The following is a 25984-nucleotide window of genomic DNA, read 5'->3' on the forward strand; positions in this document are numbered from 1 at the left end:
GATACATAAGTTTCAGCATCTCCCTTTTCATTAGTCTTAGGCGTGCTATTCTCATCAAACAAATTTTCAGGAACTAGCCAAGCATAGTTATTTTCTAGTGCATCATTCATAGCCAGGAGCTTACATGGTATTGGTGCTTTGATCTCCCCTCTATCATCAATATTATTAGTGAATCTTATTCTATCCATATCCATCTTTTCAAGGAGACTAACAAAATTAGTAGGAGAACCAAGCATATTGAATTTAGCAAACACCTTTCTAGCTTCTCTTGCTAAACCACCAAATTCTCTAAGAAGGGTTTCTAATACAAAATCTTTCTTTTCCCCTTCTTCCATATCGCCAAGTGTGAAGAAAATGTGTTGGATTATAGGATTAAGATTAACAAATTTAGTTTCCAACAAGCGAACTAAATGTGCAGCAGCAATTTCATAAGTAGGCGCAAGGTCTACCAAGTGTCTATCTTCAAAATTCTCAATAGTACTAACATGATTGAAAAATTCTTCTATATTATTTCTCCCAACTATAGACCCACGTCCTACCGGTATGTCTTTTGTGGTAAAATTAAAAGGAAACATGATGAAATAAGTAAAGTAAATGCAAGTAAACTAATTTTTTTGTGTTTTTGATTTAGTAAACAAGATAGCAAGTAAAGTAAAACTAGCAACTAATTTTTTTGTATTTTGATTTAGTGCAGCAAACAAAGTAGTAAATAAAACTAAGCAAGACAAAAACAAAGTAAAGAGATTGAGAAGTGGAGACTCCCCTTGCAGCGTGTCTTGATCTCCCCGGCAACGGCGCCAGAAAATATGCTTGATGGCGTGTATTTCACACGTTCGTTGGGCAACCCCAAGAGGAAGGTATGATGCGCACAGCAGCAAGTTTTCCCTCAGAAAGAAACCAAGGTTTATCGAACCAGGAGGAGCCAAGAAGCACGTTGAAGGTTGATGGCGGCGGGATGTAGTGCGGCGCAACACCAGAGATTCCGGCGCCAACGTGGAACCTGCACAACACAACCAAAGTACTTTGCCCCAACGAAACAGTGAGGTTGTCAATCTCACCGGCTTGCTGTAACAAAGGATTAACCGTATTGTGTGGAAGATGATTGTTTGCAGAAAACAGTAGAACAGTATTGCGTAGATTGTATTTCAAGAAAGAGAATTGGACCGGGGTCCACAGTTCACTAGAGGTGTCTCTCCCATAAGACGAACAGCATGTTGGGTGAACAAATTACAGTTGGGCAATTGACAAATAAAGAGAGCATGACCATGCACATACATATCATGATGAGTATAGTGAGATTTAATTGGGCATTACGACAAAGTACATAGACCGCCATCCAACCGCATCTATGCCTAAAAAGTCCACCTTCGAGGTTATCATCCGAACCCCTCCGGTATTAAGTTGCAAAGCAATGAGACAATTGCATTAAGTATGGTGCGTAATGTAATCAACAACTACATCCTTAGACATAGCATCAATGTTTTATCCCTAGTGGCAACAGCACAACACAACCTTAGAACTTTCTCACATCGTCCCGGTGTTAATGCAGGCATGAACCCACTATCGAGCATAAATACTCCCTCTTGGAGTTACAAGCATCTACTTGGCCAGAGCATCTACTAGTAACGGAGAGCATGCAAGATCATAAACAACACATAGATATAACTTTGATAATCAACATAACAAGTATTCTCTATTCATCGGATCCCAACAAACGCAACATATAGAATTACAGATAGATGATCTTGATCATGTTAGGCAGCTCACAAGATCCGACAATGATAGCACAATGGGGAGAAGACAACCATCTAGCTACTGCTATGGACCCATAGTCCAGGGGTAGACTACTCACACATCACACCGGAGGCGACCATGGCGGCGTAGAGTCCTCCGGGAGATGATTCCCCTCTCCGGCAGGGTGCCGGAGGCGATCTCCTGGATCCCCCGAGATGGGATCGGCGGCGGCGGCGTCTCTGGAAGGTTTTCCGTATCGTGGTTCTCGGTACTGGGGTTTTCGCCACGGAGACTTTTTATAGGCGAAAGGGCAGGTCAAGAGGCGGCACGGGGGCCCCACACCACAGGCCGGCGCGGCCAAGGGGGGGGCCGCGCCGCCCTAGGGTGTGGCCCCTCCGTGGCCCCTCTTCGTCTCTCCTTCGGACTTCTGGAAGCTTCGTGAGAAAATAGGCCCCTGGGCTTTGATTTCGTCCAATTCCGAGAATATTTCCTTACTAGGATTTCTGAAACCAAAAACAGCAGAAAACAGAATCGGCACTTCGGCATCTTGTTAATAGGTTAGTTCCAGAAAATGCACGAATATGACATAAAGTGTGCATAAAACATGTAGATAACATCAATAATGTGGCATGGAACATAAGAAATTATCGATACGTCGGAGACGTATCACCTATACATTTTACAAGTGTATTAGGTGTGTTGGGGACACAAGAGACTTCTTGTATTGTGGTTGCAGGGTTGCTTGAGAGGGATATCTTTGACCTCTTCCTCCCTGAGTTCGATAAACCTTGGGTGATCCACTTAAGGGAAAACTTGCTGCTGTTCTACAAACCTCTGCTCTTGGAGGCCCAACACTATCTACAAGAAAAGAAGTGTGAGTAGACATCAAGCTATTTTCTGGCGCCGTTGCCGGGGAACAAAGGAAAGCTACACCATTTCCTCCCTCGTCAACCACGCGCCAGTCCTGGACAGCATCATTTATATTCTGAATTAAATATTGTATTTAATATTCAATGTGAAATTCAAAGTCCTTTGATTTCATAAGTTGTGTTTGAATTGTGAATTCCATATTTATATTGTTTAATGCTTATTGTTAAATGTAGTAACACTTGTCAAATGAAATCATTCCCCAAATCAATAAGATACAAAAGAGATCATGTCGAAATTTCCCTAACTCACATTGCCTAACCCTAAGTGCAAAATGAGAGAGAACCTCGATCCCTCTTAGGTTTAGTTGCAATAAGGCGCAAAAATTTCCCCCGTTTTGCGATGAAATGCACATCCCATTTCTAAATCTACCCTTCGTTGTTCCTATGTTCTGGGTTATTACATCAACTGTAGAAATATATAATCTTCTCTATTCCAAATTATTAAACATCAACCCTAGGGAGGTGAGAGTTCTATATTATTTACTAGCAGAAGTGCCCGTGCGTTGCACCGGATCCGGGTAAGAAAGTACCTAAACAAACCATTTGTGTTGATAATTCTCCTCTTTATCACCATTGTCGATGATGGTCTTATTTTCTCCTATTTATAATAATAGTAGATTGCAAAATATCTCACAATACCAACTTTTAATACCACAATCCTTTGATGATAGTGGACATTATTCTTAAATTTTGTTAAGACATAAATTCAAATGATTTTTTTACAAATAATATTCTGCCAACGGTTTCAAAATTTTGTAGTATCTATCCCCGCGGACATTTTTATTATCTTTTTATTTGACCTACTTCTTTCAGTTTAAAATAATTACTTAACAATAGATGTATCTACACAGGAAAATATGTCTATACACATCTACTTTAGGACAATTATTTTGAACAGGACGTAGTACCTTTTTTGGACTTTTTGATTTTTTATTTCATCTACTATTATTTAATTTTTAAAATTTGTTTCCAAATCCACATATGATAATCTTAAATTCACTAATTCACATATTGTAACTGAATGTAAATGTTTGCGGTTGAATATCCATATAGAAAAATAAAGAGACAAATGCACGGAATCAATTTATATGAACAAAACAGAATAAATGAAAGTTAATCATAGTACTATTGGACGAAACAAAAATTCAATCTAAATGCCTGGCGTCCATCTATTCGGCCACCTTGGTACTTCAGGATTTGAGGGCTGACATATCAATGGACAGTAACACTTCACATCCAAATGCATATGTACTTCCTGTCGTTGCAAATGTTACAATTGTGTGGGAATCTCCCTTTGCACACAAAACCAAAGAAAAACAACTAAAGGCCCAACTTGCACTTCTGCATCAGAATCAATCAAGCAGCTTTTTTAAAAAATGCAGCTGCTTTTGGTGCTAGCTTTGCCCGGCAAGATGAATACTGTCCAGGAAAGCTCGTGTGGTTCTTCTCCAATCTCCACGCCGGCGTCGTCGACCGCGTTTGGTCACACGAAGTGGCTGGACATCAAAGCTGCTTCCAGTGCTAGCTTTGCACGTCAAGAAGAATCATACTGTCCAGGAAGCTCGCGTGGTTATTCTCCATGGCGGCCAGGTGTGCAAGGGCTAATTAGTTTGATTAGGAAGGGCGAGGAGCACACTTAACTTTGTCAACCCACAAAGAATCAGTACAGGGTCCAGGTGCGTACAGGGTCAGGAGCTCCACATCTATGGTGTTCTCTTTTGTTCCCCGAGCTAACGGCGCGGCTCCCTCTGGCCCTCCTAGCATCGTCTCCCTCAATGGCGCCGATAGCGGTGGAGGTTGAATCTGACGCTGTTGCCTCACCGCAGCTCATGGTGTTCTCCCGGATCAGGCCACGTGAGGCTAGTTCTGGTCAACGCTCGTAGAAATTGTTGGGGGAGACAGGGCGCTTCTTCCGGGGATGTTCTGATCCACCGGCGCACACAACGAACAGACCAGAGAACGAATCCATCAACTCACCCGGAGAAGGATAGTGTCACAAATACCAATTGATTCCCAAATCCTGTAGCTTGCGAAGGAGAGCAGGCCAGAGAACCAATCAATATTCTTCCGAAAAAAAGTGTCGCAAATCCAAATTGATCCCCAAATTCCGTAGATTGCCAAGGAGAGAAACACCGGGCCCTGCGAAGACCCGCCGGATTCCCACCGAGAACGGCCAAACGGAGCGGCCTTGGAACGTGCACACGGTGCCAGCCGAGCTTGAACGCCTAGATCTTGAAGATGAAGGAAGGAAGAAGTGGAACGGAGGGATAGATCGATGGGAGTTTAATAGTAGAGGATGGGTGGCGTGCGTCAGAGAGGAGGAATATGGGTCGGACTGGAGTCCAGGAGAATCACGACACACGGGGGTGGGTGGGGTGCGGTCTCCGGAAGTTTCCGCGGAGGGGAACGAGGCGCCGTCGGCAGTGCGGGGACTACATTGGCCGAAAATATAACCGAACCGGTACGGTGGTATTTCTGTGTATTATGTGGTTTGGTGGGAGGGCAAAACCGTCCAAATAAAAGTTGGACGAAAATTTTGGCAGAAACCTTAGCTCCTTTATTATTAGGTATAGATTAGAGAAGCAATGACAAACTTTGAGCTAAACCTTGGATATACATCCATGTAGTCAAATTACCATCTTTAAGAAGAACCCTAGGATATTATTCAAGACAATTCCTAGAGAGAGAACCATTTATGTTAAACATAGATATTGATGTTCACATCATTCTCTATGGGGCCTAACCTTAGGTTAGTATTGAAGTCCTTCCCAAATGAGAGAAACCATAGATACCAATATTAGCTTTACCTATTTAAGAATAAAGGACAACCATTGAACTAAAGTATTAGGAGATAAACCATTTCATCTTGGAGTGGTGAGATAACCAAATATCAAATGGAACAAGACTATATCCATGAATTGGTGAAGTAAAGTAGTGACTAATCCAATTAAGTATCTAGGTGGAGACTCAACCTTTTCATACCTAATGAGATATTGTGAGTACACCATAAACCCTAGAATAAACCATTCCTATATGAGAGAACTCAAGCTATGGTGTTACACTCAAGTTAGTTGAGGCAACACTTGGAATTGAGGGATAGAACTATTCATATAATCAGATGATAAAATCATCATTCCTTGAGAAGAACTCTAAGTTATATCTCAGGCATTCTCCTGGGATATAAACTATTGAGGCAACCATAGCCATATCTATCCAAGAAATTAAATAGAAGTGCTATACCCTAGTTGATCAAGACAATGCTTGATCATGGAAATGAGAACCCCATTTCATGATAGACAACTTAGGAAGCCAAATCTTTGATCATTATCAAATGAGTAATGATCATAAACCCTAAGAACTTGAGGTAGAGATATTAAGAACAAGTTGATCATGTCTAATCCATGATCATACCTTGGAGATAAATAATTACTAGTTAAACCTTAGTGGTTTAAGCAGATATAATCCAGTACATAAATCATAGGGGAACTACTAGAAACCCTAAACCATTTCCAATATGTTAATTAGAGAAACTACTGAATAGTAACAACCCTTTGCATAAATCAGCTCTACACCAATCTAAATGATCTTGGATTGAATCATCCTATGAGTGGTGAGGAAGAGCAACCCTAGCCAAAGTAATGTGGTGTTAAATCCCATATAGAACCTATCTCCATGTCTCAAACTAACTTGTGAATTATTTGATGATCAAAAGTAAAACCCTAACCTATATCCCAATATTAGTTTGTGCATCACTTGGGTGATCACAATAATAAACCTAATTCACATTTGAGTTCCAAACCATATGCCATCAGGTGAATATCATTAGAACCCTAGAATTTATCATAAACTAAATCTCATGCTTCAATTATTGAATCTAAGATTAACCTAGTGCTAAACCATATGATTAAAACCAGGTGTGGTGATCAACCACTTATCCTTATAATTAAGACCAAACCATGATGAGAGTAGTACCTACTTTATGTATTTTAAGGTGTTATTAAACTATAATAATAGTACTAAATTTGGAAGGAGTTCTAGTATAATTTCCAATTTATTAACACATAATTATGCACATAAAATAATAGGCAAGTGACCACTTCTCAAATAGAAACCAAGTACTAATAACAACCTCTAAACTACTTTGAGTTGAAAGTATCAACTCTAACAATTCAAACAGATGGATTCAAAAGAAAACATGAAATTAAAATGAGGATATAAATTCATGCCTATTTGTTATTTTGAATAATCTCCCAAGTATGCAATATAATTTAATATAAAATAGTTTCTTTAAATTGGAGAGTGGTGTAATAGTCATTGCACTACATCCTCATTGAATTAACATAATTAGAAACCTGCAAAAATCACAGAATTCAAATATGAATTTAAATGAGCAAATACAAAATAGAAAAAAATAAAAGAAGAAAAAGAAAAGAAAGAAAAAACTCACCTGGACCTCACCTGGCCGTGACAGCCCAGCTGGAGCCCATCAGCACCGGCCCAACCCCAGCCTAGTACCTCTTCGTTGAAAAATCAACGAGAAGAGCTCATCCTCATCCTCTCCAGCGCGCATGGACGCCAGCACGAAACCGTGCTCGGCCTCCTCTCTCTCGCTGGCGACCTCTCCGTGATCGACGATGTGATGAGGCACGCTCCGATGCCGTATAAAAGCTTCAGCACGAACAACTGTGTCGGATTCTTCCCCCTCTCCTAATTTTTCCCATGCCCGGAACCCTAGCTGAGCCGGACTCCGACCATCGCCGTCGATGTAGACATCCTCGAGCCACAACGGGGACACCATCGTGATCACCGTCCTCAACATGCCGGGCCTACAAAAGGAATCGAGCGGAGGCATCCCATAGCGCCGCCGTCGAGCTCGTATTCTCCGACGACGGGAGCAGGCAATTCCGGCGAACCAGACCTCCCGTTGCCACACCGTCAAGCCCTGCGTGCTCCTGGTGAGCTCCTGATCCTCCTGGTATGCCTAGCTCGCTCGATTGCGTCCCCTAGCTATGTCGCACCTTGCACCTGCGAACTCTGCCGCTCGGCCTCGTCGCCGACCAAGCTCTGGCGACCATTTGGAGGCGGCGCCACCATCAATAGGTTCACCTCGACGCCCTCATTCGTTTAAACAACCGCACACGCTCGCGGGAACCCTCTAGCACCGGCGCCTTCTCCGAATGACCGCCGGTGAGGCACATGGTTGCCACATAGGCACCATGTGGCAGCCAACGTGGCTCTGCCCCACCTGTTTGTCTTTGGGGGTAACACCCCAAGCGGTACATTTAGTATTTTAGATTATTGCATAATTCCAGAAAATATTTGCAACTTGGAATGAATTTAGAAAATTCATCTTAACTCAGAAAAATGAATATAAAATACCTAAATTCTTATAAAATTAAACTCAATCCAATAAAAATATAAAATGATTTTTTTTATTAAAAATTTAATTATTTAAAACTTGTTAATTAAGTCTTTTCTTTTAAATTCCAAATTCAACTAAAATTCAGAAATTAAGAAAAAGTTCTAAAATAAATTAAAACCAGTAAGTAAATAAGGAAAATCTTAAAACTAATTTTCCTTTACTAATAACTTATTAAATCCTTATTAGAAGAATTTCAAACCTAATTATTAATTGTCTTAATTATTAATTGTTGAAAATTAACAAAATTCCAAGTCTAATATTATTTTTATTTCAAAATTATTAATAACTTCAATCTTATAATGAAGTTATTAACCTAAGAACTATATGGTAATTAGGAAACCCTAATTCCTTACTAAATGATATTACAACCTTACCATTTCATGTCAAACCCTAAAAACCTAACTTCATTTAGAACCCTAAGCTCCATTATTACATGTGAAACCTAATTTGCTTCTAACCTAAATCCTAGGTTAGAACATGTAATCAAAATACTTTCTTTTCAAACATAGAACAATACTAGCAACTAAATGTTTGCCATGTCCACATAAAATGTAGGAACCCTATCACTAATAATTTAGCATTCCATATATGCAACCCTATCAAACCTAGATGATCAAATGGGAATAACCAAGTGTAAACCCTAGTTACTATACTCTAAGGCATCACCATTAATTATCCATACTAAGGATCACACCATTGTGATGAACCCTAATAGCAACCATATTTACTATTTTGCATTACATAACCATGTTCCAGCAAACCCTACTAATGTTGGATACTTAATTATGAACCATCTTATTTAGAAACCAACCATTCTTCACTTAGGGAATTCAATAATAAAACCTAGACAACCTCAACCTTAATTGTAATACTTCTTATTCCTTAAGAAGTATGTTCTTCAAAAGTTATTCTTTTGAAGAAAATAAGAAGTAGCCAACAACCTTAACCTGAATTGAAATACTACTTATTATTCAAAGAATATGTTCTTCAAAAGTTATTTTTAAGTAAATAAAGAATCATCATCAATCCTGCCTAATAGAACCCATAAACCCTAGCTAACCATCACCAGCAAGGTATACCAAGCTTGATAGCAACTATTATAATAAATTGCTCAAAATGCTTAGGATTAACTCAACCCTACAAGTTCTAGCTATTGATGAATCCAACTTGGTTGGAATCCATGAAATCCTTACCCTAGAAACTAGTTGGAACCCATAGTAAACCATAGAACTCCACAACCATAATTATCATACTTGTTATTCATTAAAGAACATGTTCTTCCAAAGTATTCTTTTGAAGTATATAACAAGTAATCATCAACCATGCAATATAGGACTTAAAATTGACAAATGTCTTCTACTTATTATACAAATACTATCCTTTAGTGTGTATAATTGTTACTATGCTTTATTATGTCACTTGTGTATAATACTAAGACAACCAAAACCTTAATAAGAACCATGTTTGTGAGTCACTCTAAAAGTGCAAGACACCCTAAAACATATCATCTCCACTCACTAATAATAAAGCATCGGGGTTAGGTCACGCTTAGAGTGATTGCATCCCATACTTATGCATTATTGCATCCTTGCCAATTTTTTAAACATCGTCCTGACCTGACGATGATGCTATTTCAGAATTTGGAGTTATCGCGTATCGAAGGCCTTGCCTGCATAATCTTGTAGTCAAGAAAGGCAAGTTCATCGCTTGCTCATGTCATTTGAGTATTTTTACCAAATTACTTGCAAAGTACTATACTTATCACTCTTGCATAAAAAGCAAAAGTACTATCTTCATAACTATGAATATGGCTATGTGGTGGGCAATGGAACCATGGTATGTGTTGATATGGTGGAGGTTCCATTGAAGTGGGTTTATATCCATCTAGGATTAACAACAAATGTCGTCCAGTGATTATTTTGTCGTAAAACTCGTGTTAACCATAAGATCTGGAGTGGGACAGAGTAGTCAATTGTGCTTCCACCTCTCGTACATCAACGGATGCGCCTATTGTAGAAGTTGTGTCTTGCGAGAGCAACTTGAGGGTGGGGATCTGATACGCGTACAACACGCATCGTTGGGAACCCCAAGAGGAAGGTCTGATGCGTACAGCGGCAAGTTTTCCCTCAGTATGAAACCAAGGTTTATCGAACCAGTAGGAGCCAAGAAGCACGTTGAAGGTTGATGGCGGCGAGATGTAGTGCGGCACAACACCAGGGATTCCGGCGCCAACGTGGAACCTGCACAACACAAACCAAGTACTTTGCCCCAACGAAACAGCGAGGTTGTCAATCTCACCGGCTTGCTGTAACAAAGGATTAGATGTATAGTGTGGATGATGATTGTTTGCAGAAACAGTAGAACAGTTGCAGTAGATTGTATTTCAGTATAGAGAATTGGACCGGGGTCCACAGTTCACTAGAGGTGTCTCTCCCATAAGATAAACAGCATGTTGGGTGAACAAATTACAGTTGGGCAATTGACAAATAGAGAGGGCATGACCATGCACATACATATTATGATGAGTATAGTGAGATTTAATTGGGCATTACGACAAAGTACATAGACCGCTATCCAGCATGCATCTATGCCTAAAAAGTCCACCTTCAGGTTATCATCCGAACCCCCTCCAGTATTAAGTTGCTAACAACAGACAATTGCATTAAGTATTGCGCGTAATGTAATCAATAACTACATACTCGGACATAGCATCAATGTTTTATCCCTAGTGGCAACAGCACATCCATAATCTTAGAGGTTTCTCTCACTCCCCCAGATTCACGGAGACATGAACCCACTATCGAGCATAAATACTCCCTCTTGGAGTTACTAGCATCAACTTGGCCAGAGCATCTACTAATAACGGGGAGCATGCAAGATCATAAACAACACATAGATATAAATTGATAATCAATATAACATGGTATTCTCTATTCATCGGATCCCAACAAACACAACATATAGAATTACAGATAGATGATCTTGATCATGTTCGGCAACTCACAAGACCCGACAATTAAGCACAATGGGGAGAAGACAACCATCTAGCTACTGCTATGGACCCATAGTCCAGGGGTAGACTACTCACACATCACTCCGGAGGCGACCATGGCGGTGTAGAGTCCTCTGGGAGATGAATCCCCTCTCCGGCAGGGTGCCGGAGGCGATCTCCTGAATCCCCTGAGATGGGATTGGCGGCTGCGGCGTCTCTGGAAGGTTTTCCGTATCGTGGCTCTCGGTACTGGGGGTTTCGCGACGAAGGCTATTTGTAGGCGGAAGGGTAGGTCAGGGGGCGTCGCGAGGGGCCCAGGAGACAGGTCGACGCGGCCAAGGGTGGGGCCGCGCCGCCTACCCTCCTGGCCACCTCGTGGCCCCACTTCGTTGACTCTTCGGTCTTCTGGAAGCTTCGTGGCAAAATAGGACCCTGGGCGTTGATTTCGTCCAATTCCGAGAATATTTCCTTACTAGGATTTCTGAAACCAAAAACAGCAGAAAACAGCAACTGGCACTTCGGCATCTTGTTAATATGTTAGTTCCAGAAAATGCATAAATATGACATAAAGTATGCATAAAACATGTAGATATCATCAATAATGTGGCATGGAACATAAGAAATTATCGACACGTCGGAGACGTATCAGCATCCCCAAGCTTAGTTTCTGCTCGTCCCGAGCAGGTAAACGATAAACAAAGATAATTTTTGGAGTGACATGCCATCATAACCTTGATCATACTATTGTAAGCATATGTAATGAATGCAGCGATCAAAACAATGTACATGACATGAGTAAACAAATGAATCATATAGCAAAGACTTTTCATGAATAGTACTTCAAGACGAGCATCAATAAGTCTTGCATAAGAGTTAACTCATAAAGCAATAATTCAAAGTAGAGGTATTGAAGCAACACAAAGGAAGATGAAGTTTCAGCGGTTGCTTTCAACTTATAACATGTATATCTTATGGATATTGTCAACATAGAGTAATATAACAAGTGCAATATGCAAGTATGTAGGAATCAATGCACAGTTCACACAAGTGTTTGCTTCTTGAGGTGGAGAGAGATAGGTGAACTGACTCAACAATAAAAGTAAAAGAATGGTCCTTCAAAGAGGAAAGCATCAATTGCTATATTTGTGCTAGAGCTTTGATTTTGAAAACATATAGAGAGCAATAAAAGTAAAATTTTGAGAAGTGTTTGTTGTTGTCAACGAATGTGTAATATCCCAGGTATTGGGGTTACAAAAATAGAAGAAACAGATGTGTGCATTGCATTCATGCATAGAAAATCTGGGAAATTTCCGCGCTTTAAAGTAAAACAGTCACAGTAACTAAAGTTTCACTTGACCTTGGTGGAATTGAAGTAGCTCATCAGGTCAAGCGCTATAAACCTCAATGTGACTTTGCTAAAACTTTGTTTTGGGTAAAGATGATTTGATCTAAGGGGTTAGATCAAATGGAACTAATAATCAACACAACAACACTTTACTCAATGATCAATTACTTGATCTTATAACAGATCATAATATGGTAACCATTGCCATAACATCAGAACATCTGTTAGATTACAAACCAAGTAAGAATAAAATGGAGAAACCATTCTTGACTATCTTCTCCATGTCTTAAAACTAATCCATAATCCTACCATGAAACCTCAGGGTATTCACTCCACTTCAACATTGGAGTTATCACAAGAAGATCCACTCCAGAAATAGATATTCTTCTCCATTCCAAGTTATTACACATCAAACCTAGAGAGGTGAGAGTTCTATAGTATTTATTAGAGAAGCAATAACAAACCTTGAGCTAAACCTTGGATATACATCCAAGTATTCAAATCATCATCTTCAAGAGGAACCCTAGAGTATCATTCAAGTCCTTCCCAAATGAGTGAGACCATTCATACCACTCTTAGCTTTACCTATTTAAGACTCAAGGACAATCATTGAATTAAAGTATTAGGTTGAAAACCATTTCCCTTGGAGTGGTGAGATAACCTAATATCACATGGAATAATACCATACCCCTGAATTGATAAGGTGAGGAAGAGACTAACCCAATTAAACTAGCCAAATGAAACCTTAGCCTAGATACCTAAGGAGATATTAGGAGTACACCATAAACCCTAGAATAACCATTCCTAAATGAGAAAGCTCAACCTATGGTGTTATACTCAAGATAATTGAGACAACCATAACCATGCCCACTCAAGAAACTATAGAATAAAGTAAATATTTAATTGATCAAGACAACACTTGATCTTGGGAGTGAGAAACCCATTCAAGGAGAGATACCTTAGGAAGTCCAACCTTGATCATTATAAATTGTGTAATGATCATAAACCCTAAGAATTTGAAGTAAAGATATTAAGAACAAGATGATCATATATAATATATGATCATGCTTTGGAGATATGTGAGGATAAGTTAAACTCTACTAGTATAAGCAGATCCCCTTTCCACATGAAATTATAGGGAGATCACTAGTAAGAAACTCTAAACTTATATCCCAACCTTAACTTGTGAACCACTTGGTGATCATAAGTAGTATTCTACCACATCTGCATTCCACTTATTCTTCACCTAAGAAACATAAGAAAACCTTAGTGTTAAACTCCATACTTAATATGGTGAGAAATCATCCATTCATATGACCAAAGTTAACTATAAAAAGAACTATAATAACTTTAGTTACTTTAACAATAGAGCATGGATATGATAGCAAACTATTGGTATAAGATAAAACCAATTCTCAAGCCCTTAGTAATTAAAGGGAGAACAGAAACAATTAAACAACTAACCATATTACCTTGGTTAGGGGAGATTAAAACCTAGCAAATGCAATATGGTGTCATCTCAACTCTATAAACTAGAATTATATCTCAACTCTAGTTTATGTATCACTATGGTGATCATGATATAAACCCATGCTATAATTGAGATTCAAACCAAATGCCATTAGGTAAATATCATTGGAACCCTAATGGTTCATTAATTAAATACAATGTTTCAATTATAAAACAAAGAGCCACCCAATGCTAAGTCCTATAAATAAGACCATAAGTGTGATTATCAACCACTTACCTAGATAGTTAAGACCCAACCTTGAGGAGAGTAATAATTACTCTAGGTATTTCAAAGGATTAAGAGACCATAATACTTATGTGAGTTTTAATATGGGTTATCATCAAACCTACAAAACCCTAATAAAATGTTGCTCACATGAAATAATATACAAGTGATTAAACCCTCAAATGGAAACTAAGACATAATAACAATCTTTGAAATACTTTGAGATGAAAGTATCCACTCTCATAATTCTAAACAGAATTGATTGCATAATAAAAAGTGAATTAAAGTAAAAACATAAGTTATGTCTAATGTTATTTTGAATAAGTTCACAATTATGCAAATAATCTAATATAAAATATGGATTCAATTAGAATCGTGAAACAATAGTCATTATACTAAATCTTGAATGAATGAACATAATTACAAATATCTGCAAACAGTATTGAATTCACATATGAATTCAAATAGAAAATATAAAACAGAAAATAAAAACAGAAAAGAAAAAGAGGAGAAAAAAAAACCTTACCTGGCCGAGCAGCCCACCAGCACAGCCCAACTACTAGCCACACCGCAGCCCAGTCCACCGCCAGAAGCAGCCCAGCCCACCTAACCCTTCGTGTTCATAAACATGAGGAAGAAAAGCTTCTTCTTCCTCTCGTCCGAGGCCGACACGCCAGCGAGCCACGTTCCTCGTTGGCGATAAGCGCACCCCGGACGTCGCAGACGAGCTCAACGCCTCTTCCAATCTCTCTCACGTCCGTCTCATCCACATTCATCAAGATTCGGGCATTAACACTCTAGTTCAACCATCCACCGCATCCTGGCCGCCAGACGCCGACGCTCACCGTCGTTCCCGACCGTCTCGAGCTCTATAAAATCACCAGGAGGACCTCCGTGCTACCGTTGTTCATCTCCGCCATCCCAATTTCTCTCGTTCGCCCTCTATCCCTCGCCACAAGCTCACAGTAGCCGCCGGTGTCGAGCATGACTCGCCGGAGGAAGCCACCCCAGGGACCCGTAGGTAGTCCACGAGAAGCGCAGAAGTGAGAGGATCATTCTGATAGAAGGAATCGAGAAATGGCATGCGCAATCGGGCAAAATCGACCGTTCCCTTTCGTCGGTGTTCGCCGGAATTTGCGACGCCGTGCTCAACCCCGACCGATTCCGCCTTCCTCGAGCAGCCTATCAACTTCATGGTAAGTGTGCGCGTCCAGAGACCCTTTAATCACGCAATTTCATCAACCGTAGCTTGTGATTCGAGTCTCCGCCGGAGTTGCTCCGCCGCGGGCTTGTTCTCCGGTGACGCTCCGGTGGTCGTTTGAGAAAACCGCCACCACCACTGTACTCAGAATGACGAGGGGGTTCCAATAGTGGTAGCCGCGCATCCTGGGGCGCCGTAAATCGGCGGCGCCGTCGCGCGTTGACCACCGGCGGTGATTGACCGGTGAAGGTGGCGTGGCCATAGGCCAGCTGCACCTTTGACCAGTCTCCGTCCGCGTGGCAGCCGACGTGGAGGCAGGTCCCATCTGTCGGCGTCACAGGGTAGATTTAGGACGGTAACTATAGTAATTTTTGGTTTATTTCAATTTCATTATTTACTGAAACTTTAAATGTCTATAGAAAAATCATCTTAACTCAGAAAAATGAAAATAAGATATCAAAATTCTTAAAAAAGAAAACTCTATCCAATAAAAATATAAAATGAAATTTTTATTTTTAATAAAAATTCAATTATTTAATACTTGTTAATTAAGCATTTTCCTGTAACTCTTAATACAATTAAAATTCAGAAATTAGGAAAAACTTTTCGAACTAAATAAAAAACCAGTAAAGAAAATAAAGAAAACATGAAAAGTGTTTTTCTTTATTTATTATTTTGTTAAATCTTTATTAGTGGAAATTTAAACCCTAATTAATAATTACCTTAATTATTAATTTATTAAAAATAATAAAATGCCAAACCCAACATTATTTTTATTTCAAAATTATTAATAACTTCAACTTTATTAATGAAGTTATTAATCCAATAATTATAGGGTAATTAGGAAACCCTAGTTTCATTATAAACCAAGTGATAACCTCATAATTTTATGTGGAACCCTAAAACCCTAATTCAACTATGCACCAAACCCTAGCTCCATTAATTCATATGAATCCTAGTTTGCTTCTAACCTAAACCCTAGGTTAGAACATGTGATCATGTTACTTCATTTGTAATCATAGATTCATATCTAGCAACTAAATACTAGTTCAAATCCACATAAGATATGGGAACCCTATCACTACTAATTAGCATCCCATGTGTTCATCTTCAACAGACCTAGATAATTAAGTAGGGATAACCAAGTGTAAACCCTAGATCCTTTTACCAAAGCCATCAGCCTTATTCATTCCTATTTAGCATCACACCATTGTGATGAACCCTAACAACAACCATACCTACTATTTTACTTTACATAACCCTGTTCCACTAAACCCTACTAGTGTGAGATACTTATGAACCATCCTATTTAAGAACCAACCATTCTCTACTCAGAGATCCAATGGCTAATACAAGATAACCTCAACCTTAATTGTAATACTTCTTATTAATTAAGAAGTATGTTCTTCAAAAGTTATTCTTTTGAAGTAAATAAGGAATCATCACCAACCCTGCTTATAAGGACCTATAAACCCTAGCCAGCTATCACTAGCAAGATAAACTAACCTTGACAACAACCATGTATAATGAATTGCTTAGGATGCCTAGGCCTATCTTAACCTTACAAGCCCTTGGTGTTGATAAATCCAACTTTGTTGGGATCCATCTAATACTTACTCCAACAACTACATGAAACCCTAGTCAACCATAGAAACCCAACCTAATTATCATACTTGTTCTTTATCAAAGAACATGTTCTTCAAAAGTTGTTCTTTTAAAGTATATGTTAATCAATTATTAACCATGCCATAAAGTACTAAAACTGACAACTGTTCTTTACATGTTAACATTATGCCAATTATCATTCTTTGCGTGCTCAATTGATTACTATGCTTTATTATCTACCTGTTTATAATACCCGTAATCACACCTGAATAAGAACCTTGTATGTGAATCACTCTAAAAGTGCAACACACCCTAAACCAATCATTACAACTCACTGATCCTAAATCATCGGGGTTAGGTCACACTTAGAGCGATTGCATCTCATACTTATGCATTATTGCATCCTTGCCAATCTTTTAAACATCGTCCTTACCGGACGATGATGCTATTTCAGAATTTGGAGTTATTGCGTATCGAAGACCTTGTCTGCATAATCTTGCAGCCAAGAAAGGCAAGTTCATCACTTGCTCATGCCATTTGAGTATTTCTATCAAATTACTTGCAAAGTACTATGGTTATCACTATTGCATAAAAACCAAAACCACTACTTTCATAACTATGAATATGACTATGTGGTGGGCAATGGAACCATGGATTGTGTTGATATGGTGGAGGTTCCATTGCAAGGGTTTATATCCATCTAGGATTAAACAACAAATGTCGCCAGTGATTCTTGTGCCGTAATAACCGTGTTAACCATAAGATCTGAAATGGGACGGACTAGTCAATCATATTTCCACCTCTTGTACATCAACGGATGCGCTTACCGTAGCAGTTGTATCTTGCGGAGCAACTTGTGGGTGGGGAACCCATTCTAAGTCCCCACGGTTATGCTATGCATACCGTAGCGGTTGCGGCTTGCGGAACAACTTGAGGGTGGGGATCCCACTCTAATTCCCCACGGTAATGTGGTCTATGATGGGTTGCAGCTACCGGCGAAGGAGTTTGGTTCGATCCTGCATCGTTGTCATGGTCGGGGTCCGTCCTTAAATGGTGTAAGTGGACCGACGAGGACCCAGGGTCGGGGTTTGCAACAAAGGGTGGGTGTGCGAGGTAGCGGAGGAATATGATTGGCTATGACCTTATACCGGGCCTCACACCATAGGAAGTGTGGACGGGTCATTCCCGGTTGGCACCAAGGTTAAGATCTCTTATGGGTAAAGCAACACACCTCTGCAGAGTGTAAAGAACCGTGACCTGTCACTCCCTGTTCCGGGATATGGAACTGCGAACGCGGCCGGAAAGGAGCTCCATGAAGTTCTAGTAAACCGGTGAAGGCTGACGGACATAGTTCTTCTGAATAAAAGTAACCTTTTGAAGAAATGATTATGAAAACCTGCATTGGTATTAGACTTTCTGGTCTAATGCCGTAGCTAGTGCATTAAACACCTCTTTCCTATAATGAACTTGTTGAGTACGCTCGTACTCATCCCACTCTTAAATCCCCTGCTTAGATATGGAGGCATCGAAGGAGGATCTACAGTACAACTCAAAGGCCAAGGAGTCAACAACTACTTCACGAGACAGGACCTTGTCAGAAGAGTCAGATACCTCATCCAACAAGGAGAAAACCTAGTTTAGCCATAGAAGGGAACTAGCTTCCTAAACCTAGCTCCTATTTAGCTAGAGTCTATTCTTAGCCTCTGTAGTTAGTGAAATACTCTACACATAGAGTTCGTGATAAGACTAGACTACGAGTCGTTCTTCTGGAGTTTATTTGCAATTTTACCTCATTGTAAAGTAGGAGGCTGTGATGATCTCATGTAACAGAGTCGATGTTGTAATCCTATAGACATACCTTGGACCCGCATATGTTTCTGTTGTACCACTCTGAGCGATATAATACTAGTGGAACGGTGTTTCATTGGTGTTATATCAGACTTGCATACTACACCATGCAGTGGTATGCCGGGTCACCACAGTTGGTATCAGAGCAAATGCTTTGACCTTAGGATTAAAACCCTTTAAAGGAGACCTATAGGATTGGTAGTGTCTATAGGAAGTTGTCTTAGGTAAACCAAATATTCTTATGACTTGAGATGGATATTCAATTGAGAATAATCCTGACACACTTGAGTCAACCTTTCTTACCTATCTTTCCTAAGTAAAGTTAGTTAGATAATTCCAAGTATGTAGCACACCATTAAGTACTTAAAACAATAGATGAGTAGATCACAGTTGGTATACAATACATGGTAGTCCAAAGAGAGGATACAACCATAAGGAAGATATCCTATTGGAAGAGGTGTACCAACACATGTTATGGTTAAGTAGGAGTTCTCCAGAACTGTAATAGGAGTAATATTAAGTGACAAAGATAACTAAAGTATCCTAATAGAAAATGTAGATCAAGTTAAATAATGAGTAAGTAAATTATACAAACTTGTGAAACAATGGATAGTAAGTAATAACTATAGTTATTTAAGGTAGTATAGACCATGATGAGTCAATCATGGAAGGTAAGGAAGAATGATTGGAATAAAATATGTCTACTTATAAGGTAGAGATATAAATCATATATGATTCACTTGAGAATCATTATGTGATGGATTAGAACATCTTAAGTATTAGGAGGAGAACAATAAGAAACCAGTTGTTCAACAATAGTGTAAGAATTGTATTCCAAAAATATGGGAAGTGTGCCAAGCACATCATGGCCATATGCTTATGGTAGAAAAGCTTAGAAGTATAGGAACTATATCCTAACAAATATGTGTTCCAGTACCCATATTAGAACTAGTGGTATCATACAAAGTAGTCCTCGGTAGCACTTATAGATGGTATAATACTTTGATAGTACCTCCAAAAAAAACTAGATTAACTTGAACCATCCCAAACCACTTTGTTTCAAGTTTATCTCATTGCAAATGTGCAATTAAGGTAAACGTTGAGACAAATAGTAGAAATCCACTTATTCGTGCTAAGTATCACGATATAAACCTACCTTATGTGGTGTTATATACTACACATCAGAGCCTGATATTTAGAGACGTCCTACTCAACTATTATATCCAGGCTTATGATGGTGTGTACTATAAACACAAAGCTGAATCTTCTTGGATTTTATTGGATTTTCATTGTTTGACTAGATCCATACATGAAGTTTGACTTTGGTATGCAAATGCATGTTGCAATATCAAGTCCTTACTTGATGCTATAGATCTAGAGGGTAATAGTATTTGTGTGAGGAAGTGACGTATTCTGAAGATTCTGAAGACAAGATGAAGGTTCATCAGAAGAAGGAAGCAAAATTGTGGGAAGCAACCACAATATTCAGAAGGAAGTACCAATAAAAATTCATGCTTTACCTCAACAGAGGAGTACTTTAGTACATAAGAAGCATGAAGGTGAAAAATCTGGTGATTATAGTGAAGCTGAAGCAGATCCATAATCCACATAGAAGAGGGAATGCATGGGAAATCACTTAGGATACTATAATCATAGTGTCAGCTAGTGGTTTTCTAGCAACAATAAACCCTGAAGAAAGGAAGATGACCTATGAACCCATAGCAGATATAAGAAGACCATAGTTGATATCAGAAGACCACAATTGGTATAGGATCAATACTGCGAGATAAAGCAGAAGATATCTCGTTCAGTTGATCAGAACCTATAATAGAATCCATTTTTAGATATCAAATAGCCACAGTTGGTATAATAACCACAGCTGGTATCAGTTGGTATTACAAATAGTCCACGATTTAATTATTTGTAACAAGAAGTTGTGAACAAATAAAATTTTGTTAACCAAATAACAATGACCTATAATCATTAAGTCGAAGGATTCACATTGGATGTCCACAACTGAGTGGATATACCACGAACATTCATCATGAGACCTTAGAAGAAGTACAAACCAAAGCTATACTTAGACCAATATTCCAACCATAAGTCCAATAGTTGGAAGAAAAGGAGTTGAAGACTATAAGAAAACTCTAAGGGGTAGAGTAAAGATTGAGTTGGATATACAATAACTCAATATTTTGAGCAAAATAGATGATGAAGGTCTGAACTGAGAGGAAGTTCGATCTTATTTTCATAAGATTGTGGAACACTACTTTCAGAAGGATGTCAGACCAGAAGCCGAGGTTTATACCTCGAGGAAGTAAGAAGTGGACTATAACTTGATAAAGTGAGTAATATTTACTCAGAAGTACGAGAACTCAAGTAAGTTAAGCTTAATAAAGTTGGACGAAGGAAATACCGTAGACCAATAAAGCCCAAGATGGCCAAAGAATGAAGACAATTGAACATACCAATATCGAAGACTAATAGAATGATTCCTTTCATGGAACCTAAATAAACCAAAATAGTTATAGGTATCAACTATAAACCATGAATGGATGAACTTAATGAGCCTAATCCATTCTTAGAGGAATAATCCAGTATGATCATTTCCATGTTAAGTACCTTACTTAGTACCCTTATTGCAGCTTTGGTAGTAAGGGAAAAACAAAGACCTATTTTATCAAATAGGAGAATGTTATCCAATTAGTCCTCAATTAAGACTGTCAGGATAAGAAGAAGTCCCAATCATTGTATATTCAATGAGAAAGGAAACAAGCTTATAATATTGGAGGAAATCATGGAAGTAAAGGAAGTAATAGTTATTTGAAGTCAGACACTATTGGATTCCAGGAAGAATCTGGACAAGGGATATATTCAATTATATCAAGTGAGATCACCACGGAGTTCGAGAAAAGTCGTAGTCTGCACAAGTCAGATCCACACTTCGGAAACGTGAGAGAGTTCAAACTTCGAGGACGAAGTTTAGTTTAAGGGGTAGAGACTGTAATATCCTAGGTATTGGGGTTACAAAAATAGAAGAAACAGATGTGTGCATTGCATTCATGCATAGAAAATCTGGGAAATTTTCGCGCTTTAAAGTAAAACAGTCATAGTAACTGAAGTTTCACTTGACCTTGGTGGAATTGAAGTAGCTCATCAGGTCAAGCACTATAAACCTCAATGTGACTTTGCTAAAACTTTGTTTTGGGTAAAGATGATTTGATCTAAGGGGTTAGATCAAATGGAACTAATAATCAACACAACAACACTTTACTCAATGATCAATTACTTGATCTTATAACAGATCATAATATGGTAACCATTGCCATAACATCATAACATCTGTTAGATTACAAACCAAGTAAGAATAAAATGGAGAAACCATTCTTGACTATCTTCTCCATATCTTAAAACTAATCCATAATCCTACCATGAAACCTCAGGGTATTCACTCCACTTCAACATTGGAGTTATCATAAGAAGATCCACTCCAGAAATAGATATTCTTCTCCATTCCAAGTTATTACACATCAAACCTAGAGAGGTGAGAGTTCTATAGTATTTATTAGAGAAGCAATAACAAACCTTGAGCTAAACCTTGGATATACATCCAAGTATTCAAATCATCATCTTCAAGAGGAACCCTAGAGTATCATTCAAGTCCTTCCCAAATGAGTGAGACCATTCATACCACTCTTAGCTTTACCTATTTAAGACTCAAGGACAATCATTGAATTAAAGTATTAGGTTGAAAACCATTTCCCTTGGAGTGGTGAGATAACCTAATATCACATGGAATAATACCATACCCCTGAATTGATAAGGTGAGGAAGAGACTAACCCAATTAAACTAGCCAAATGAAACCTTAGCCTAGATACCTAAGGAGATATTAGGAGTACACCATAAACCCTAGAATAACCATTCCTAAATGAGAAAGCTCAACCTATGGTGTTATACTCAAGATAATTGAGACAACCATAACCATGCCCACTCAAGAAACTATAGAATAAAGTAAATATTTAATTGATCAAGACAACACTTGATCTTGGGAGTGAGAAACCCATTCAAGGAGAGATACCTTAGGAAGTCCAACCTTGATCATTATAAATTGTGTAATGATCATAAACCCTAAGAATTTGAAGTAAAGATATTAAGAACAAGATGATCATATATAATATATGATCATGCTTTGGAGATATGTGAGGATAAGTTAAACTCTACTAGTATAAGCAGATCCCCTTTCCACATGAAATTATAGGGAGATCACTAGTAAGAAACTCTAAACTTATATCCCAACCTTAACTTGTGAACCACTTGGTGATCATAAGTAGTATTCTACCACATCTGCATTCCACTTATTCTTCACCTAAGAAACATAAGAAAACCTTAGTGTTAAACTCCATACTTAATATGGTGAGAAATCATCCATTCATATGACCAAAGTTAACTATAAAAAGAACTATAATAACTTTAGTTACTTTAACAATAGAGCATGGATATGATAGCAAACTATTGGTATAAGATAAAACCAATTCTCAAGCCCTTAGTAATTAAAGGGAGAACAGAAACAATTAAACAACTAACCATATTACCTTGGTTAGGGGAGATTAAAACCTAGCAAATGCAATATGGTGTCATCTCAACTCTATAAACTAGAATTATATCTCAACTCTAGTTTATGTATCACTATGGTGATCATGATATAAACCCATGCTATAATTGAGATTCAAACCAAATGCCATTAGGTAAATATCATTGGAACCCTAATGGTTCATTAATTAAATACAATGTTTCAATTATAAAACAAAGAGCCACCCAATGCTAAGTCCTATAAATAAGACCATAAGTGTGATTATCAACCACTTACCTAGATAGTTAAGACCCAACCTTGAGGAGAGTAATAATTACTCTAGGTATTTCAAAGGATTAAGAGACCATAATACTTATGTGAGTTTTAATATGGGTTATCATCAAACTTACAAAACCCTAATAAAATGTTGCTCACATGAAATAATATAGAAGTGATTAAACCCTCAAATGGAAACTAAGACATAATAACAATCTTTGAAATACTTTGAGATGAAAGTATCCACTCTCATAATTCTAAACAGAATTGATTGCATAATAAAAAGTGAATTAAAGTAAAAACATAAGTTATGTCTAAATGTTATTTTGAATAAGTTCACAATTATGCAAATAATCTAATATAAAATATGGATTCAATTAGAATCGTGAAACAATAGTCATTATACTAAATCTTGAATGAATGAACATAATTACAAATATCTGCAAACAGTATTGAATTCACATATGAATTCAAATAGAAAATATAAAACAGAAAATAAAAATAGAAAAGAAAAAGAGGAGAAAAAAAAAACCTTACCTGGCCGAGCAGCCCACCAGCACAGCCCAACTACTAGCCACACCGCAGCCCAGTCCACCGCCAGAAGTAGCCCAGCCCACCTAACCCTTCGTGTTCATAAACATGAGGAAGAAAAGCTTCTTCTTCCTCTCGTCCGAGGCCGACACGCCGGCGAGCCACGTTCCTCGTTGGCGATAAGCGCACCCCGGACGTCGCAGATGAGCTCAACGCCTCTTCCAATCTCTCTCACGTCCGTCTCATCCACATTCATCAAGATTCGGGCATTAACACTCTAGTTCAACCATCCACCGCATCCTGGCCGCCAGACGCCGACGCTCACCGTCGTTCCCGACCGTCTCGAGCTCTATAAAATCACCAGGAGGACCTCCGTGCTACCGTTGTTCATCTCCGCCATCCCAATTTCTCTCGTTCGCCCTCTATCCCTCGCCACAAGGTCACAGTAGCCGCTGGTGTCGAGCATGACTCGCCGGAGGAAGCCACCCCAGGGACCCGTAGGTAGTCCACGAGAAGCGCAGAAGTGAGAGGATCATTCTGATAGAAGGAATCGAGAAATGGCATGCGCAATCGGGCAAAATCGACCGTTCCCTTTCGTCGGTGTTCACCGGAATTTGCGACGCCGTGCTCAACCCCGACCGATTCCGCCTTCCTCGAGCAGCCTATCAACTTCATGGTAAGTGTGCGCGTCCAGAGACCCTTTAATCACACAATTTCATCAACCGTAGCTTGTGATTCGAGTCTCCGCTGGAGTTGCTCCGCCGCGGGCTTGTTCTCCGGTGACGCTCCGGTGGTCGTTTGAGAAAACCGCCACCACCACTGTACTCAGAATGACGAGGGGGTTCCAATAGTGGTAGCCGCGCATCCTGGGGCGCCGTAAATCGGCGGCGCCGTCGCGCGTTGACCGCCGGCGGTGATTGACCGGTGAAGGTGGCGTGGCCGTAGGCCAGCTGCACCTTTGACCAGTCTCCGTCCGCGTGGCAGCCGACGTGGAGGCAGGTCCCATCTGTCCGCGTCACAGGGTAGATTTAGGACGGTAACTATAGTAATTTTTGTTTTATTTCAATTTCATTATTTACTGAAACTTTAAATGGCTATAGAAAAATCATCTTAACTCAGAAAAATGAAAATAAGATATCAAAATTCTTAAAAAAGAAAACTCTATCCAATAAAAATATAAAATGAAATTTTTATTTTTAATAAAAATTCAATTATTTAATACTTGTTAATTAAGCATTTTCCTGTAACTCTTAATACAATTAAAATTCAGAAATTAGGAAAAACTTTTCAAACTAAATAAAAAACCAGTAAAGAAAATAAAGAAAACATGAAAAGTGTTTTTCTTTATTTATTATTTTGTTAAATCTTTATTAGTGGAAATTTAAACCCTAATTAATAATTACCTTAATTATTAATTTATTAAAAATAATAAAATGCCAAACCCAACATTATTTTTATTTCAAAGTTATTAATAACTTCAACTTTATTAATGAAGTTATTAATCCAATAATTATAGGGTAATTAGGAAACCCTAGTTTCATTATAAACCAAGTGATAACCTCATAATTTTATGTGGAACCCTAAAACCCTAATTCAACTATGCACCAAACCCTAGCTCCATTAATTCATATGAATCCTAGTTTGCTTCTAACCTAAACCCTAGGTTAGAACATGTGATCATGTTACTTCATTTGTAATCATAGATTCATATCTAGCAACTAAATACTAGTTCAAATCCACATAAGATATGGGAACCCTATCACTACTAATTAGCATCCCATGTGTTCATCTTCAA

Source organism: Lolium perenne, chromosome 4 (assembly GCF_019359855.2).
Source record: "Lolium perenne isolate Kyuss_39 chromosome 4, Kyuss_2.0, whole genome shotgun sequence".
Classification (NCBI taxonomy): Eukaryota; Viridiplantae; Streptophyta; class Magnoliopsida; order Poales; family Poaceae; genus Lolium; species Lolium perenne.